Genomic DNA, 18,215 nt, shown 5'->3' on the forward strand with positions numbered 1-18,215 from the left:
CGCTAGTTTTTGCCCGGAAATGCTAGCTGCACAGAGAAAAACACCAGCCAATGTGTTAGTGGGGTTCAGCAACGCCAGCTGTTCCCCCGCTGTGTAGCCGGCATCGTGTCCAGCACAAGCCACGCTGGCACAACCGACCAAAAGCTGCCACCAGTGCAGGCTTCGGCCTACACTTTGCTCCTCTCCTCCTCCTCCTGCTGACCCTGGGCTCAAACACCGCTAGTTTTTGCCCGGAAATGCTAGCTGCACAGAGAAAAACACCAGCCAATGTGTTAGTGGGGTTCAGCAACGCCAGCTGTTCCCCCGCTGTGTAGCCGGCATCGTGTCCAGCACAAGCCACGCTGGCACAACCGACCAAAAGCTGCCACCAGTGCAGGCTTCGGCCTACACTTTGCTCCTCTCCTCCTCCTCCTGCTGACCCTGGGCTCAAACACCGCTAGTTTTTGCCCGGAAATGCTAGCTGCACAGAGAAAAACACCAGCCAATGTGTTAGTGGGGTTCAGCACCGCCAGCTGTTCCCCTGCTGTGCAGCTTGCAACGTGACCTGCAAACGCCACGCAGGCACATGAACTGAAATTGAAGGGAGCCTGGCCCCCACCCCCAGGTGTTTCTATGTATAACAGCCACCTTGTACAGCAGTACTGCTGCATTTGTACAAGGTGGCTGATGTTTTCTCCTTGCCCACGTGGAACTCAACACGTACAAAATGTGTCTCTTTGAGACCATTCCACTGTCCCTGAGGTGTGACTTTCCTTTCTAATGATACGCAGCACCCCCCTTGGTAGCGCTTCCCGTCTTCTGACATCATTGGTTGGCTACTTGCGCCTGTTCGTCCGCCCTGCCTGAATAAAATGCTCCTCGTTGTCTTAATTATTTTGACTGCGAGGGTGTGATTGATGGGCACGAGCAGTGCATATCTTCGCCTGTCTTAACTCATCTCCTTCAGCCTTCTTCAGACTGTGCAGCCTCATGGCCGCGGCATGCGAGAAGGGATCAGCAGAGGCCGCCCAGTCTGAAGCAGGTGTAAGGACGTGTGTGAGCGGCCAAAATATTTACTGCTCAAGGCCACGAATCCCAGCACCGCAGTGTGGCTTTATGAAAAGACACTGTGGGTCTGGGATTTATGGCCATCGTTAACCGCACCGGCCAACATGAAATGATGTCATAAGATGGGCAGCGCTAACAGGGCATTGCCAAGGGATAACACAAGAGCGCAGACTCCTGTACAGCAAATAACAACGCTCAGGAAGCTGCTCCAAGCACCAAGGCGTTATTTTGGACACCTGTGCTGCGTCTCATCAAAAAACCAAGTCACGCATCCACTACAGTTTGACTGTAGAATGGGGTAAATTGTGTATGTCTTTCATTCAGCGTGTGCAAGTAGACAAATTAATAGAGCAACCTTTCACTTGTGCAGCATTAATACTGCACAAGGTGTGTCTCTTGTACTTTGTAACACCTGAGGGGGGGGTTAAAGGTTTCCTTTGAAATTGGTTCAACTAAGCTTCGGCCTACACTCTGCTCCTCTCCTCCTCCTCCTGCTTCAACACGGGCTCTAACATCGCTAGTTTTTGCCCGCAAGTGCTAGCTGCACAGAGAAAAACACACGCCATTGTGTTAGTGGGGTTCAGCAACGCCAGCTGTTCCCCCAGTGTGTAGCCGGCAAAGTGTCCTGCAAACGCAACGCAGACACAAAGCTGCCTCCAGTGCAGGCTTCGGCCTACACTCATCTCCCCCTGCTTACCCTTTGCTCCAACACCGCTAGTTGGGGCTCTAGGAAGACAATCTTTAATAGGCAAGGCAACGCATCCGTGTTCCAGCACCGCCAGCTGGTTCTCGGCAGTGTTCTTGTCACAGGTACTCCCTCGTGCCAAGCCTGGTTTCAGCACCGTCAGCTGTTTCCGGGTTGTGTCAACTTCACTGAGACGCCTATGCTTGCCCCGTCGTGGTGCGGTCGAGTTAGCCAACTCCAGGGTGCCTCCAGTTTAGGAGCTTCCTATGTGGGCTGCGTGAACTGGTAGTCAAGGCTGGTTCTGTAGTGCCAGTAGGCCCAGCTCCCCCTGTAGGACTGTTGGGGTTCGGTAACTGCGGCTGCCTCGCGGCCTAGCTGTTCTCTCCTCTCCTGTGGACCTTGGGGTCCACCACCTGGTTCCAGCACCGTCAGCTGGTTCCGGGCCGAGCCTTTGGCTTAGGTGCCTCCTCCTGGGTATCCGAGTTCCGCCAACGCCAGGCGGTCCTTGGTAGTGCTTTTAAGCGCGGGCACCTACAGCTTAGTAACCGGGTTCCAGCACCGTCAGCTGGTCCTCGGTCGTGCCATTGGCTCTTGCACACTGGGGCAACGCATCCGGGTTCCAGCACCGCCAGCTGGTTCTCGGCAGTGTTTTTGTCACAGGTACTCCCTCGTGCCAAGCCTGGTTTCAGCACCGTCAGCTGTTTCCGGGTTGTGTCAAGCTCACTGAGACACCTATGCTTGCCTCGTCGTGGTGCGGTCGGGTTAGCCAACTCCAGGGTGCCTCCAGTTTAGGAGCTTCCTATGTGGGCTGCGTGAACTGGTAGTCAAGGCTGGTTCTGTAGTGCCAGTAGGCCCAGCTCCCCCTGTAGGACTGTTGGGGTTCGGTAACTGCGGCTGCCTCGCGGCCTAGCTGTTCTCTCCTCTCCTGTGGACCTTCGGGTCCACCACCTGGTTCCAGCACCGTCAGCTGGTTCCGGGCCGAGCCTTTGGCTTAGGTGCCTCCTCCTGGGTATCCGAGTTCCGCCAACGCCAGGCGGTCCTTGGTAGTGCTTTTAAGCGCGGGCACCTACAGCTTAGTAACCGGGTTCCAGCACCGTCAGCTGGTCCTCGGTCGTGCCATTGGCTCTTGCACACTGGGGCAACGCATCCGGGTTCCAGCACCGCCAGCTGGTTCTCGGCAGTGTTCTTGTCACAGGTACTCCCTCGTGCCAAGCCTGGTTTCAGCACCGTCAGCTGTTTCCGGGTTGTGTCAACTTCACTGAGACGCCTATGCTTGCCCCGTCGTGGTGCGGTCGAGTTAGCCAACTCCAGGGTGCCTCCAGTTTAGGAGCTTCCTATGTGGGCTGCGTGAACTGGTAGTCAAGGCTGGTTATGTAGTGCCAGTAGGCCCAGCTCCCCCTGTAGGACTGTTGGGGTTCGGTAACTGCGGCTGCCTCGCGGCCTAGCTGTTCTCTCCTCTCCTGTGGACCTTCGGGTCCACCACCTGGTTCCAGCACCGTCAGCTGGTTCCGGGCCGAGCCTTTGGCTTAGGTGCCTCCTCCTGGGTATCCGAGTTCCGCCAACGCCAGGCGGTCCTTGGTAGTGCTTTTAAGCGCGGGCACCTACAGCTTAGTAACCGGGTTCCAGCACCGTCAGCTGGTCCTCGGTCGTGCCATTGGCTCTTGCACACTGGGGCAACGCATCCGGGTTCCAGCACCGCCAGCTGGTTCTCGGCAGTGTTCTTGTCACAGGTACTCCCTCGTGCCAAGCCTGGTTTCAGCACCGTCAGCTGTTTCCGGGTTGTGTCAAGCTCACTGAGACACCTATGCTTGCCTCGTCGTGGTGCGGTCGGGTTAGCCAACTCCAGGGTGCCTCCAGTTTAGGAGCTTCCTATGTGGGCTGCGTGAACTGGTAGTCAAGGCTGGTTCTGTAGTGCCAGTAGGCCCAGCTCCCCCTGTAGGACTGTTGGGGTTCGGTAACTGCGGCTGCCTCGCGGCCTAGCTGTTCTCTCCTCTCCTGTGGACCTTCGGGTCCACCACCTGGTTCCAGCACCGTCAGCTGGTTCCGGGCCGAGCCTTTGGCTTAGGTGCCTCCTCCTGGGTATCCGAGTTCCGCCAACGCCAGGCGGTCCTTGGTAGTGCTTTTAAGCGCGGGCACCTACAGCTTAGTAACCGGGTTCCAGCACCGTCAGCTGGTCCTCGGTCGTGCCATTGGCTCTTGCACACTGGGGCAACGCATCCGGGTTCCAGCACCGCCAGCTGGTTCTCGGCAGTGTTCTTGTCACAGGTACTCCCTCGTGCCAAGCCTGGTTTCAGCACCGTCAGCTGTTTCCGGGTTGTGTCAAGCTCACTGAGACACCTATGCTTGCCTCGTCGTGGTGCGGTCGGGTTAGCCAACTCCAGGGTGCCTCCAGTTTAGGAGCTTCCTATGTGGGCTGCGTGAACTGGTAGTCAAGGCTGGTTCTGTAGTGCCAGTAGGCCCAGCTCCCCCTGTAGGACTGTTGGGGTTCGGTAACTGCGGCTGCCTCGCGGCCTAGCTGTTCTCTCCTCTCCTGTGGACCTTCGGGTCCACCACCTGGTTCCAGCACCGTCAGCTGGTTCCGGGCCGAGCCTTTGGCTTAGGTGCCTCCTCCTGGGTATCCGAGTTCCGCCAACGCCAGGCGGTCCTTGGTAGTGCTTTTAAGCGCGGGCACCTACAGCTTAGTAACCGGGTTCCAGCACCGTCAGCTGGTCCTCGGTCGTGCCATTGGCTCTTGCACACTGGGGCAACGCATCCGGGTTCCAGCACCGCCAGCTGGTTCTCGGCAGTGTTCTTGTCACAGGTACTCCCTCGTGCCAAGCCTGGTTTCAGCACCGTCAGCTGTTTCCGGGTTGTGTCAAGCTCACTGAGACACCTATGCTTGCCTCGTCGTGGTGCGGTCGGGTTAGCCAACTCCAGGGTGCCTCCAGTTTAGGAGCTTCCTATGTGGGCTGCGTGAACTGGTAGTCAAGGCTGGTTCTGTAGTGCCAGTAGGCCCAGCTCCCCCTGTAGGACTGTTGGGGTTCGGTAACTGCGGCTGCCTCGCGGCCTAGCTGTTCTCTCCTCTCCTGTGGGCCTTGGGGTCCACCACCTGGTTCCAGCACCGTCAGCTGGTTCCGGGCCGAGCCTTTGGCTTAGGTGCCTCCTCCTGGGTATCCGAGTTCCGCCAACGCCAGGCGGTCCTTGGTAGTGCTTTTAAGCGCGGGCACCTACAGCTTAGTAACCGGGTTCCAGCACCGTCAGCTGGTCCTCGGTCGTGCCATTGGCTCTTGCACACTGGGGCAACGCATCCGGGTTCCAGCACCGCCAGCTGGTTCTCGGCAGTGTTCTTGTCACAGGTACTCCCTCGTGCCAAGCCTGGTTTCAGCACCGTCAGCTGTTTCCGGGTTGTGTCAAGCTCACTGAGACACCTATGCTTGCCTCGTCGTGGTGCGGTCGGGTTAGCCAACTCCAGGGTGCCTCCAGTTTAGGAGCTTCCTATGTGGGCTGCGTGAACTGGTAGTCAAGGCTGGTTCTGTAGTGCCAGTAGGCCCAGCTCCCCCTGTAGGACTGTTGGGGTTCGGTAACTGCGGCTGCCTCGCGGCCTAGCTGTTCTCTCCTCTCCTGTGGGCCTTGGGGTCCACCACCTGGTTCCAGCACCGTCAGCTGGTTCCGGGCCGAGCCTTTGGCTTAGGTGCCTCCTCCTGGGTATCCGAGTTCCGCCAACGCCAGGCGGTCCTTGGTAGTGCTTTTAAGCGCGGGCACCTACAGCTTAGTAACCGGGTTCCAGCACCGTCAGCTGGTCCTCGGTCGTGCCATTGGCTCTTGCACACTGGGGCAACGCATCCGGGTTCCAGCACCGCCAGCTGGTTCTCGGCAGTGTTTTTGTCACAGGTACTCCCTCGTGCCAAGCCTGGTTTCAGCACCGTCAGCTGTTTCCGGGTTGTGTCAAGCTCACTGAGACACCTATGCTTGCCTCGTCGTGGTGCGGTCGGGTTAGCCAACTCCAGGGTGCCTCCAGTTTAGGAGCTTCCTATGTGGGCTGCGTGAACTGGTAGTCAAGGCTGGTTCTGTAGTGCCAGTAGGCCCAGCTCCCCCTGTAGGACTGTTGGGGTTCGGTAACTGCGGCTGCCTCGCGGCCTAGCTGTTCTCTCCTCTCCTGTGGGCCTTGGGGTCCACCACCTGGTTCCAGCACCGTCAGCTGGTTCCGGGCCGAGCCTTTGGCTTAGGTGCCTCCTCCTGGGTATCCGAGTTCCGCCAACGCCAGGCGGTCCTTGGTAGTGCTTTTAAGCGCGGGCACCTACAGCTTAGTAACCGGGTTCCAGCACCGTCAGCTGGTCCTCGGTCGTGCCATTGGCTCTTGCACACTGGGGCAACGCATCCGGGTTCCAGCACCGCCAGCTGGTTCTCGGCAGTGTTTTTGTCACAGGTACTCCCTCGTGCCAAGCCTGGTTTCAGCACCGTCAGCTGTTTCCGGGTTGTGTCAAGCTCACTGAGACACCTATGCTTGCCTCGTCGTGGTGCGGTCGGGTTAGCCAACTCCAGGGTGCCTCCAGTTTAGGAGCTTCCTATGTGGGCTGCGTGAACTGGTAGTCAAGGCTGGTTCTGTAGTGCCAGTAGGCCCAGCTCCCCCTGTAGGACTGTTGGGGTTCGGTAACTGCGGCTGCCTCGCGGCCTAGCTGTTCTCTCCTCTCCTGTGGACCTTCGGGTCCACCACCTGGTTCCAGCACCGTCAGCTGGTTCCGGGCCGAGCCTTTGGCTTAGGTGCCTCCTCCTGGGTATCCGAGTTCCGCCAACGCCAGGCGGTCCTTGGTAGTGCTTTTAAGCGCGGGCACCTACAGCTTAGTAACCGGGTTCCAGCACCGTCAGCTGGTCCTCGGTCGTGCCATTGGCTCTTGCACACTGGGGCAACGCATCCGGGTTCCAGCACCGCCAGCTGGTTCTCGGCAGTGTTTTTGTCACAGGTACTCCCTCGTGCCAAGCCTGGTTTCAGCACCGTCAGCTGTTTCCGGGTTGTGTCAAGCTCACTGAGACACCTATGCTTGCCTCGTCGTGGTGCGGTCGGGTTAGCCAACTCCAGGGTGCCTCCAGTTTAGGAGCTTCCTATGTGGGCTGCGTGAACTGGTAGTCAAGGCTGGTTCTGTAGTGCCAGTAGGCCCAGCTCCCCCTGTAGGACTGTTGGGGTTCGGTAACTGCGGCTGCCTCGCGGCCTAGCTGTTCTCTCCTCTCCTGTGGGCCTTGGGGTCCACCACCTGGTTCCAGCACCGTCAGCTGGTTCCGGGCCGAGCCTTTGGCTTAGGTGCCTCCTCCTGGGTATCCGAGTTCCGCCAACGCCAGGCGGTCCTTGGTAGTGCTTTTAAGCGCGGGCACCTACAGCTTAGTAACCGGGTTCCAGCACCGTCAGCTGGTCCTCGGTCGTGCCATTGGCTCTTGCACACTGGGGCAACGCATCCGGGTTCCAGCACCGCCAGCTGGTTCTCGGCAGTGTTTTTGTCACAGGTACTCCCTCGTGCCAAGCCTGGTTTCAGCACCGTCAGCTGTTTCCGGGTTGTGTCAAGCTCACTGAGACACCTATGCTTGCCTCGTCGTGGTGCGGTCGGGTTAGCCAACTCCAGGGTGCCTCCAGTTTAGGAGCTTCCTATGTGGGCTGCGTGAACTGGTAGTCAAGGCTGGTTCTGTAGTGCCAGTAGGCCCAGCTCCCCCTGTAGGACTGTTGGGGTTCGGTAACTGCGGCTGCCTCGCGGCCTAGCTGTTCTCTCCTCTCCTGTGGACCTTCGGGTCCACCACCTGGTTCCAGCACCGTCAGCTGGTTCCGGGCCGAGCCTTTGGCTTAGGTGCCTCCTCCTGGGTATCCGAGTTCCGCCAACGCCAGGCGGTCCTTGGTAGTGCTTTTAAGCGCGGGCACCTACAGCTTAGTAACCGGGTTCCAGCACCGTCAGCTGGTCCTCGGTCGTGCCATTGGCTCTTGCACACTGGGGCAACGCATCCGGGTTCCAGCACCGCCAGCTGGTTCTCGGCAGTGTTTTTGTCACAGGTACTCCCTCGTGCCAAGCCTGGTTTCAGCACCGTCAGCTGTTTCCGGGTTGTGTCAAGCTCACTGAGACACCTATGCTTGCCTCGTCGTGGTGCGGTCGGGTTAGCCAACTCCAGGGTGCCTCCAGTTTAGGAGCTTCCTATGTGGGCTGCGTGAACTGGTAGTCAAGGCTGGTTCTGTAGTGCCAGTAGGCCCAGCTCCCCCTGTAGGACTGTTGGGGTTCGGTAACTGCGGCTGCCTCGCGGCCTAGCTGTTCTCTCCTCTCCTGTGGACCTTCGGGTCCACCACCTGGTTCCAGCACCGTCAGCTGGTTCCGGGCCGAGCCTTTGGCTTAGGTGCCTCCTCCTGGGTATCCGAGTTCCGCCAACGCCAGGCGGTCCTTGGTAGTGCTTTTAAGCGCGGGCACCTACAGCTTAGTAACCGGGTTCCAGCACCGTCAGCTGGTCCTCGGTCGTGCCATTGGCTCTTGCACACTGGGGCAACGCATCCGGGTTCCAGCACCGCCAGCTGGTTCTCGGCAGTGTTTTTGTCACAGGTACTCCCTCGTGCCAAGCCTGGTTTCAGCACCGTCAGCTGTTTCCGGGTTGTGTCAAGCTCACTGAGACACCTATGCTTGCCTCGTCGTGGTGGGGTCGGGTTAGCCAACTCCAGGGTGCCTCCAGTTTAGGAGCTTCCTATGTGGGCTGCGTGAACTGGTAGTCAAGGCTGGTTCTGTAGTGCCAGTAGGCCCAGCTCCCCCTGTAGGACTGTTGGGGTTCGGTAACTGCGGCTGCCTCGCGGCCTAGCTGTTCTCTCCTCTCCTGTGGGCCTTGGGGTCCACCACCTGGTTCCAGCACCGTCAGCTGGTTCCGGGCCGAGCCTTTGGCTTAGGTGCCTCCTCCTGGGTATCCGAGTTCCGCCAACGCCAGGCGGTCCTTGGTAGTGCTTTTAAGCGCGGGCACCTACAGCTTAGTAACCGGGTTCCAGCACCGTCAGCTGGTCCTCGGTCGTGCCATTGGCTCTTGCACACTGGGGCAACGCATCCGGGTTCCAGCACCGCCAGCTGGTTCTCGGCAGTGTTCTTGTCACAGGTACTCCCTCGTGCCAAGCCTGGTTTCAGCACCGTCAGCTGTTTCCGGGTTGTGTCAACTTCACTGAGACGCCTATGCTTGCCCCGTCGTGGTGCGGTCGAGTTAGCCAACTCCAGGGTGCCTCCAGTTTAGGAGCTTCCTATGTGGGCTGCGTGAACTGGTAGTCAAGGCTGGTTATGTAGTGCCAGTAGGCCCAGCTCCCCCTGTAGGACTGTTGGGGTTCGGTAACTGCGGCTGCCTCGCGGCCTAGCTGTTCTCTCCTCTCCTGTGGGCCTTCGGGTCCACCACCTGGTTCCAGCACCGTCAGCTGGTTCTCGGCAGTGTCTTTTGCTCTTGTACCTTCTGCTCCCCATCCTGGTTCCAGTACCGTCAGCTGGTTCCGGGCAGAGCCTTTGGCTTAGGTGCCTCCTTCTGGGTATCCAAGTTCCACCAACGTCAGGTGGTCCTTGGTAGTGCTTTCAGGCACGGGTACCTCCTGCTTAGTAACCGGGTTCCAGTAACGTCAGCTGGTCCTCGGTAGTTCCATTGGCTCTTGGACCTTCGGCTACCCATCCGGGTTCCAGTACCGTCAGCTGGTTCTCGGCAGTGTCTTTTGCTCTTGTACCTTCTGCTCCCCATCCTGGTTCCAGTAACGTCAGCTGGTTCCGGGCAGAGCCTTTGGCTTAGGTGCCTCCTTCTGGGTATCCGAGTTCCGTCAACGTCAGGCGGTCCTTGGTAGTGCTTTTTAGCACGGGTACCTCCTGCTTAGTAACCGGGTTCCAGTAACGTCAGCTGGTCCTCGGTAGTTCCATAGGCTCTTGAACCTTCGGGTAGCCATCCGAGTTCCAGTTCCATCAGCTGGTTCTTGGCATTTTCTCAGCCTTCTTGTACCTTCTGCTACATTTCCAAGTTGAAGACCCTAACGTCGACGACCCGGAAGACCACCACGATGACGACGACACGGAAGACCACCCCGATGACGACGACGACGACGGCGGAGACGACGACGGCGGAGATGACGACACTGGAGACGACGACCCTGGAGACGACAACATGGAAGACCGAGAAGCAGAAGAACAAGAGGCTGCAGAACAAAGAGCAGAAGAACATTAAGCATAAGACTTAATATCAGAGCAAAAGATATTATCTAAATTATATGCAGAAGAAGACTAAGCAGTGTATGGGGGTGAGTCCGTTCCTCCTCGTGGTGCCCCTGGATAAAGCCTGATGCTGCAGGCCAAACTGAACGCGGACAAATGTAACTTTTGTGACTGGCAGAACGGAAGGTGTAATCTTCAAACTTTTATAGATAACAACTACGGGAATGCCTGTCACAAATGAGAATATGATGAAGAAGTAGAATAGGAAGAATAATAACAGTGGAATAAAAAGAATATGTAGAATAAGAAGAATAATAATAGTTGAATAAAATGAATATGAAGAATGTAATAAAAAAAAAAAAATAGGTAGAAGATGAAGAAGAAGATGAATAAGGTGAAGAAGTTGATGTCAAAGATGCTGATGATGATGAAGATGAAAGTGTGGGAAAAGAAAAAAAAAAAGAAAAAAAAGAAGGGGAAGGGCGTGGAATAGTGAAACATCAATATCTGACAAAATAAAAAAAAAATTTACATAGTCAATATCTTTGTCACTCCGAACGTCTTAAAAAAAAACAAAAAACATGCTATTCTATTTGATTGGGATAAACCTCTATGACTTTAATGTCTCCGCCACCTCCCCAAATACATCCGGCATTATTCTTAGTTGTTTTCCTTCATGTAGAATGAACCTACAAGGAAAGAAAGGGTTTATTTTAATTCCGATATTTTGGTCCCATTGACTTGCATTGGGATCGGGTATCGGTATCGGCGATATCCGATATTTTTTGAATATCGGCCGATCCAAACCGATACCGATACTTTCCGATATCGGAAGGTATCGCTCAACACTAGTGGTGACTATGGTAGGGAAAGTTTCTGCTCATTTCAACTATTCTTATGTGGTGAAGCACACCCTCCTAGTATTGCAAATATGGACTGGTCTGTCAAAGCACAGTATGATTTGTGATGTTGTAACCTGCTGGAATTCAAGACTACATATGTTGGATAATTTGTGTGTTCCCTCTCCTTTGGCTATGTGTAATTCACAATAGTATCTTTTTATGTTTTTTGCACATTGAGTTTTTTGTTTTCGTTTGCTTTTGGTTTGTTTTGGTGTATTTTACACATATTTAAAATAAAATGATGTTTTAAAGGAATATTTGTTCACCATTTGTTAAATCCCTTTTGATTTGATTTGATATCTAGTTTACTGTCAAACTTTGAGCAGCAGAAAGTGGAGGTGGACAATTTCATGCAGCAGACAAACACAAGTATGGGTTACTTTGGAGATGTTCATGTCCCTGTGCCTGCATGTCTTGCTGCTGTTCGACAGCTGCAACACATGCAGGGATTGCCTAAAAAACAGGCAATCCCTGCATGTGTTGCTGCTGGTTGAACAGCTACGAGACATACAGTCGTGGGAACTCAAACATATTTTTCAAGCATGCCAAAGACAATCGGATAGCTCATGAGTATGCTTGGATAAAACCTTATCCGAGCCCGTTCGCTCATCTCTAGTCTGTATGCTAGTCTGTTGCCCCTGTCTCCTATTCTTAATCACCAGAACTAAGTTAAAGGGTTTGTACAGGATTAGAAAAACATGTCTCCTTTCTTTCAAAAGCATTGCCACACTTGACCATAAGTGAAGTTGTGTATGATATTGCACCACAGTTCTACTGAGTTCAGTGGGCCCAAGTTTCAATACACAACTCATGAACAGAAATTACACTGTTTCTTAACCCCCGGAGCTTTTTTTCATTTTCATTTTTCGCTCCCCTTCTTTCCAGAGCCATAACTTTTTTATTTTTATTTTTTGTGTCAATGTGGCCATGTGGGGGCTTATTTTTTGCGGAAAGAGTTGTACTTTTGAACAATACCATTGGTTTTACCATGTCGTGTAACAGAAAACAGGAAAAAAAATTCCAAGTGCAATGAAATTGCAAAAAAAGTGCAATCCCAAGCTTGTTTTTTGTTTGGCTTTTTTGCTAGGTTCACTAAATGCTAAAACTGACCTGCCATTATGATTCTTCTCCAGGTCATTGCGAATTCATAGACACCAAACTTTTATCTAAGTGGTAAAAACAATTCCAAAGTTTGCTAAAAAAAAAAAAAGCGCAATTTTCCAATAACTGTGACGTCTCCATTTTTAGTGATCTGGGGTCGGGTGAGGGCTCATTTTTTGTGTGCCGAGCTGATGTTTTTAATCATACCATTTTGGTACAGATACGTTCTTTTGATCGCCCGTTATTGCATTTTATTGCCTCTGCTACATAGAGGTGATGCACAGATCATCTCTACAGTATGCAGCAGAATTGCAGGCTTGCTATGAGCGCTGACCACAGGATGGTGCTCATAGTAATCTGCCATCAACAACCATAGAGGTCACAAGGAGACCTCTGGTTGTGATGGCAATGCACCGATGACCCCCGATCACGTGACAGAGTCAGCGGTGCAAGTACTTCTGGCCGTGTGGTCAGCAGCACTTGTTAATTGCTGCTGTCAGAGTTTGAGAGTGGCATTTAACTAGTTAATGGGCATGGGCGGATCGCGATTCCGCTCGCCCCCATTGCGCGCACATGGCAGCTGTTGAAATCCTGTGGCAGTGGCAAGTGGGGTAATAGGGTTGGGGTTGATGTCAACTTTGTATTTGACAGCTGACATCAAGCCCAGGCATTAGTAACATAGATGAGCAAACTTGTTTGGAAAATGTTCACCAATGTTAAATTCGGCATGAATGTAGCACATTCATATTCATGTTTGGTTTCCGAAGCATATTTCCTCAAAGTCTGCAAAATGTGGTCACAGTTCGCATGATTGCATTTCCACTAATGCTTTGGTTATGACTTTGGCTAGGATAGTGGTTCTGTGTGATGAGCGGGGAAATAATTTAATAAAAGTAGGGGGTGTTTATAGGTCAGCCGGGTGTAGTTTTTTTTATAACTTAATGTGTTTACATTGCGGCAGTTAATCATGGCTGAGAAACCATCCACAAAGTCATGACACGAGGGCTTCTGTTATTGGCTGACAAAGTAACATGTCCCTCTCCATATAAAAAGTGGACATGTTTTTCTGGCACCATTTTCTCTGGGTAGACTTGTAATATTGTTAGATAGCATCCTGTCCTGTGTGAAATTGACTTTCTAGCATCTAACTAGTTTGTGCTGATAGTGTTGTGCAGGGAGGAGTCCACATTTCCTGCTCAAAATCCTTTGGGCTGACTCAGGAGGCCCCATTTGCTAATCTAAACCATTAGGGCTAATTATGTGATGCAGCCATTAAACCCCATTTGCTAATCAAATCGTTAGGGCTAATAATATTGTTGTTCAGGCACGCTATCTCAGAACATAAAAACTGATTGTTCATTTATTGACAGGTGATTGACAGTGTGGGCTTAAGGTTGTGAAACATCAAGTTAAAAGATGGGAAGTGTACATGTAACATGAGTGGGAAAAAAAGAGGTTGTGGTGAAAGAGGGAATAGGCTTGGTGTTTGACATGTGTGGGTTAGGTGGTAATGTTACTGAAAGCTCTAATGAACAAACACCATCTCCTCTTATCCAAATGCAACTGACACCATCTGTTACTGTATGGGCAACTTGACTCCCTTTCTTTGGCAGCTGCACAGAGGTACGCCTTGTAGATGAGGGTCAGGAAGAGCATGATGGCAAGCGCTGCTTGAAGAGGCTTCTGCCCCTCTTCCTCCACCTTGACATTACACACTGTACAATCCTGAGGTGGCACCACAATCACCCATGCTTCCTTATGTTACAACTTGCCAACCGCAAAATTAACTGTGTGGGGAACCCCCAGATGGCCAGTCTGTAGAGCTGTTCACACATTCTATTCCATTGGCATCAGAGGTCTGCTCTAAATATTCACAGAATGCAGAGGAAGAAAGCATGTGCACCGATGCCCAAAATTGTTTCCTGTTGGATCCGGGGCTGGGCAAAGTAGGTCTGAGCAGAAACCAGAACCTCATCACCAGACGATAACCACTGGTGGAGGATGTTATACTGATGAGACTCAGATACCTGAGAAGCACACAAACTATACTGTGCTTTCAGAGCAGGAAGAGAAGGAGGATGACTCTCAAGGCTAGGAGTGGAAGAACACAGAGGATGGCAGTGAGATTGTAGATCCCACTTGATGTGAACCCAGAGGTATGCAGATGAGTAGCTCAGCGGAGGAGGTGGAGGAGGAGGAAGACGATGAAGTTACATTGTGGCTTGCAGCACAGACACGGAGTGATGCAATCACGACAAACACTGCATCCTCAGCCACAAATGTGGCTATGGCCAGCACCATTTGTGAGTCTGCAGTTTGCATTTTGGTCTTCAAAAATTGAAGAGTGTCCTGAGCTCACTTGTCTTGCAAGGAGGTTTTGTCATGCAGACACCCATCATTTTATCAGAACATGTCTTCAGCCCTGTTGGTTATGTCCTGATGAATAAGCGCTTCCAGTTGTCCCCTGAAAGTGTAGACCACCTAACTTTCATCAAATGAACAAGTCATGGATCTCCATTTATTTTTGCATCACAGTCACAGAGTGGGCAGACTGGGCGATGGTGATGTTTTTAGTGTCATGCATTGCTCTAGTGTTATTGCAGTCTGTGACACCTTTGTCATGGCTTCTGTGCCTGCTGTTGCTGCTGATGTTACAAACTATTTTTTTTTAAATGTGGAGGCTCAAAGTTGGCATCACCATTGACTACAATGGGTGAGTGTATGTCAGTATTTGTGGTCCTTAAAAAAACGGACCACATATGGACAAAAAAATGGACATGTGAACAGGCCTCAAGCAGGGTCAATGTAGAACTAATAGGTCTCATACACCAACAATCAGAATTATAAATATTCATGTTCCGCAGTGCACTACGTAAAAAAAAGGGAAAAAATTATATTAAATGTTTAAAAAGGTAAAATGAAAAACTTAGCTTTTGTGTAAAAAACAAAACAAAAACATACACACAATTAGTATTGCCATGTCCAGGCTGACCCAAACTACAAGACTGTTAATTTATTTATTCTGCATGTCACACATCGTAAGAAAATAATAATAAAAAGTGTGCAACAATGTAGCATTTTCATTATACTGCCACACAAAATAATCTAATACAAAGTGATCAAAAAGTCATATGTAAAAAAAAATCAATTAAAAGCCAAATACAGTTCCCCACACAGCTCTTAGGAAAAAAAACTAACAAAAGTTACGGCTCTCATAAGGAAATACAAAACAAAATTACTTTTTATAAAATATTGTTATTAGTGTGCAAAAGTAGCACAACATGAATAATATAAAGAATAAATCGGGATCGTTTTTATCCCATGGGAAACTCCATAAATAATATATAAAAATAACCAAAATACTAGTTTTTGTTCATTCTGGCTCTGAAAGATCTGAGTAAAAAAAAAAAAAAAAAATTATGCTCCTCAAAATGGTACCAAAAACATCTTCAATGCAAAATCCGCAAAAAATAAGTCCTCATGTAGCTCTTTGCATCAACAATTAAGAAAGTTATAGCTCTCAGAATATGCAGAGGAAACATATTTATAAAAAAGCATTTTTAGTATATGGTAGTAGGAAAACATTAAAAATTATGTAAATCTGGCATCACTGTAATTGCACCGATCTGACGAATAAAACCACTCTATTTCTTGCATCACATGATAAATGGTGTACAAATAAAAATTAAAACTATTTATTACTGCAGTTTATTTGTTCATTCTGCCTCCCAAAAGTTAGAATTAAGCTCAGTTCACATTTATCCTGTTCTCTCTGCTGAGCACTTACATCAGGGTTAAACTGCGATATAAACAAAACCCCTGACAGAAACATTCATAATAATAATAAGGCTGATGGAGTCACTTAGGATTTTGTCTGGCCTCTGTTCTGGCGGTGCCCCATAATTGTAAGCATCTTTTAAGCGCACAAGTGTGGTCGACCACACTTTTGTACAAGCCTTAAAAGATGGATACCACTGGAACAAACACCAAACGTAGTCCAAAGTGTCTCCATCTTCCTTATTATAATGAATAGTCCCATCGGGGGTTTCATCCTAATCACATTTTTGTGGGATTTAGACAAAATCCCCATCATAAGTGTTGAGCATAGAACACAAGTATTTGATCTCAGCCTTATACTGAGAATGATCCAAAGATGTTATGTACCCCAAAATGTTACCAATAACTTACTCTGCACACAACCAGCCCCACTCACGTGCGTCTGTCACTGGAAATATAAGGGGTTCCCACATTACTGGTAGAACAAAGACTCTAGAAAAGCAACATGACTCCTACCCCTTAAATAAAAACCCAGTGGAATCTGAGCTCCCAAATCCAAATGCCTCCTTTCTTCTGAGTCCCACTGTGTCTAAACCATAGTAAGCGGCCACATGCTTTCCATTACTGTATTGGGGAGAGCCCGAGTAACAATTTATGGGCAGCTTGTCTACAGAAGTAGAAGATGGGCACAATGTATAAGTACTAATGTGGCAATTCTATGGAAAATAAAAGGTGTGGATGATTCAAAGTGAAAACACCTGGAGGGGCTAATATAGTCACTGCAGCTGTAGATGAATTTCCTAAGAGGTGCAATTTCTAAATGTGGCCACCTTAGTGGTTTTCTGCTGTTCCCAGGACTTTCTGGTCCCCGCAAATATTAACAGTAAATTGCTGTATCAAAATCTGTGCTCTAAAAGTTACATAGTTTCCCAAAAAGGCAAAAAGCGCTCCTTCCTATTAAGCCCTGCCGTGTGGCCAAAAAATGGTTTCTGAGGACATATGGAGCATCACTGCATTTGGGTGAAATTGCACATCAAATTGTGGGGTCCAGTTTTACCTATTAACCTTATGTAACTGAAAAATTTTCAGCTAAATAGCCACTAAAATGTTATATTTCCACATCCCAATATTATAAAAATTGAGGCACCTGTGTGTTAGGTGTCGAGTTCCTGCCTCTGCAAGGGGGGAATCTCGAACCATCTCTGCTGCAGTCTCCCATTCTTCTCCAGCCACAGTAGAGTCTGCTCAGTGGAGACTTCAGTCCCAGCGTCTAGTTCAGGCTAATACCGGACAACTGGTTACTACTGCCCGTCCAGGCTCTGTCCTTGTAGCCAGCAATGTTCAGCAGCGAGCAGGTCTTTCTGGGACTAAGTCCAGCTTTTCCCTTTCTGAGCATGCACACGGGACAACCTCCCAGTGGAGGTTGGGGGTCACATGCTTAGATACTGCAGCAAATCCCATTGGTCCCCTAGGAAGGTCCTGAAGATGTTCTTCTGTGGCAGACACCCTGTTAGGAGTCGAGTTTCCTCTGCTGCACAGGGGGAATCTCGATCCGTGTCTGCTGCGGTCTCCCATTCGGTATCGGCCGCAGTGGGCTCTGCTCAGCGGAGACGTCACTCCCAGCGTCTCGCTGAGGCTGATTCGGTGCATAGGGTCACTACTGCCTTTTCTGGCTTTCCTATGGTACCCTGCACTGATCTGCGGCGAGCAAGCCTCTCTGGGACTAAGTCCTTATTTACTCACACTGAGCATGCCCAGGGCAGGGTCTCCCATTGGAGGTCGAGGGCCACATGTTCGGTCACATGCTCAGGTACTGCAGTACATTCCATTGGTCCTCCTGGAAGGTCCTGAAAGGGCAAAACATGCTCAGGTACTGCAGCACTTTCCATTGGTCCTCCTGGAAGGTCCTGAAAGGGCAAAAACTTCAGTAGCAGCTTCCTTTGCTGCAACTATATAAACTGCGCATGACCGCACGGCCATGCTCTAGTATTGTCTTGTAAATATGTGTGTGTTGTGAGTGAAAGTCGCTCTTTAAATAACCCTCCCTATTGAATGTCTGTTCGCGGAAGGTGTATGTTTGCTATCTAGCGCCCGACTTATCCAACAGCACGAAACACACATCACAGCGTCCAGTTGCTCTGTCCGCCAGTACGGCGCCGTGCGCTTCCTCTGCGCTTTCCTTACCCAAGCCTGGGTGGTTAGTGGCGTCCGTCAGTGCGGCACCGCACGCACTCTCGTGCCTTTATTTACTATTTCAATAGTTTCCTTACACACCCAGTTGCGGTGTTGTGCCAGCAGTGGTCTAATCGGACTTCAATCCTAGTTGGGGTTGTGTTCGCTGACTTATTGCTCGCGCTCTATGTGCGGTACCGCGGTCCTGTGACGCAACAGGATCGCTTTCTTCACGCAGGGTGAAGTTAACCCTTGTATGTATACTTATAGTACCGCCATATAGTCCGTCTTACTTAGCAGCAGGTACTTTCCTGCACGGTGGATCCCGGGTTGCGAACGCACCAATTCCATTTAATAAACTATATATTTGGT

This window comes from Ranitomeya imitator, chromosome 1 (assembly GCF_032444005.1).
Source record: "Ranitomeya imitator isolate aRanImi1 chromosome 1, aRanImi1.pri, whole genome shotgun sequence".
Classification (NCBI taxonomy): domain Eukaryota; kingdom Metazoa; phylum Chordata; class Amphibia; order Anura; family Dendrobatidae; genus Ranitomeya; species Ranitomeya imitator.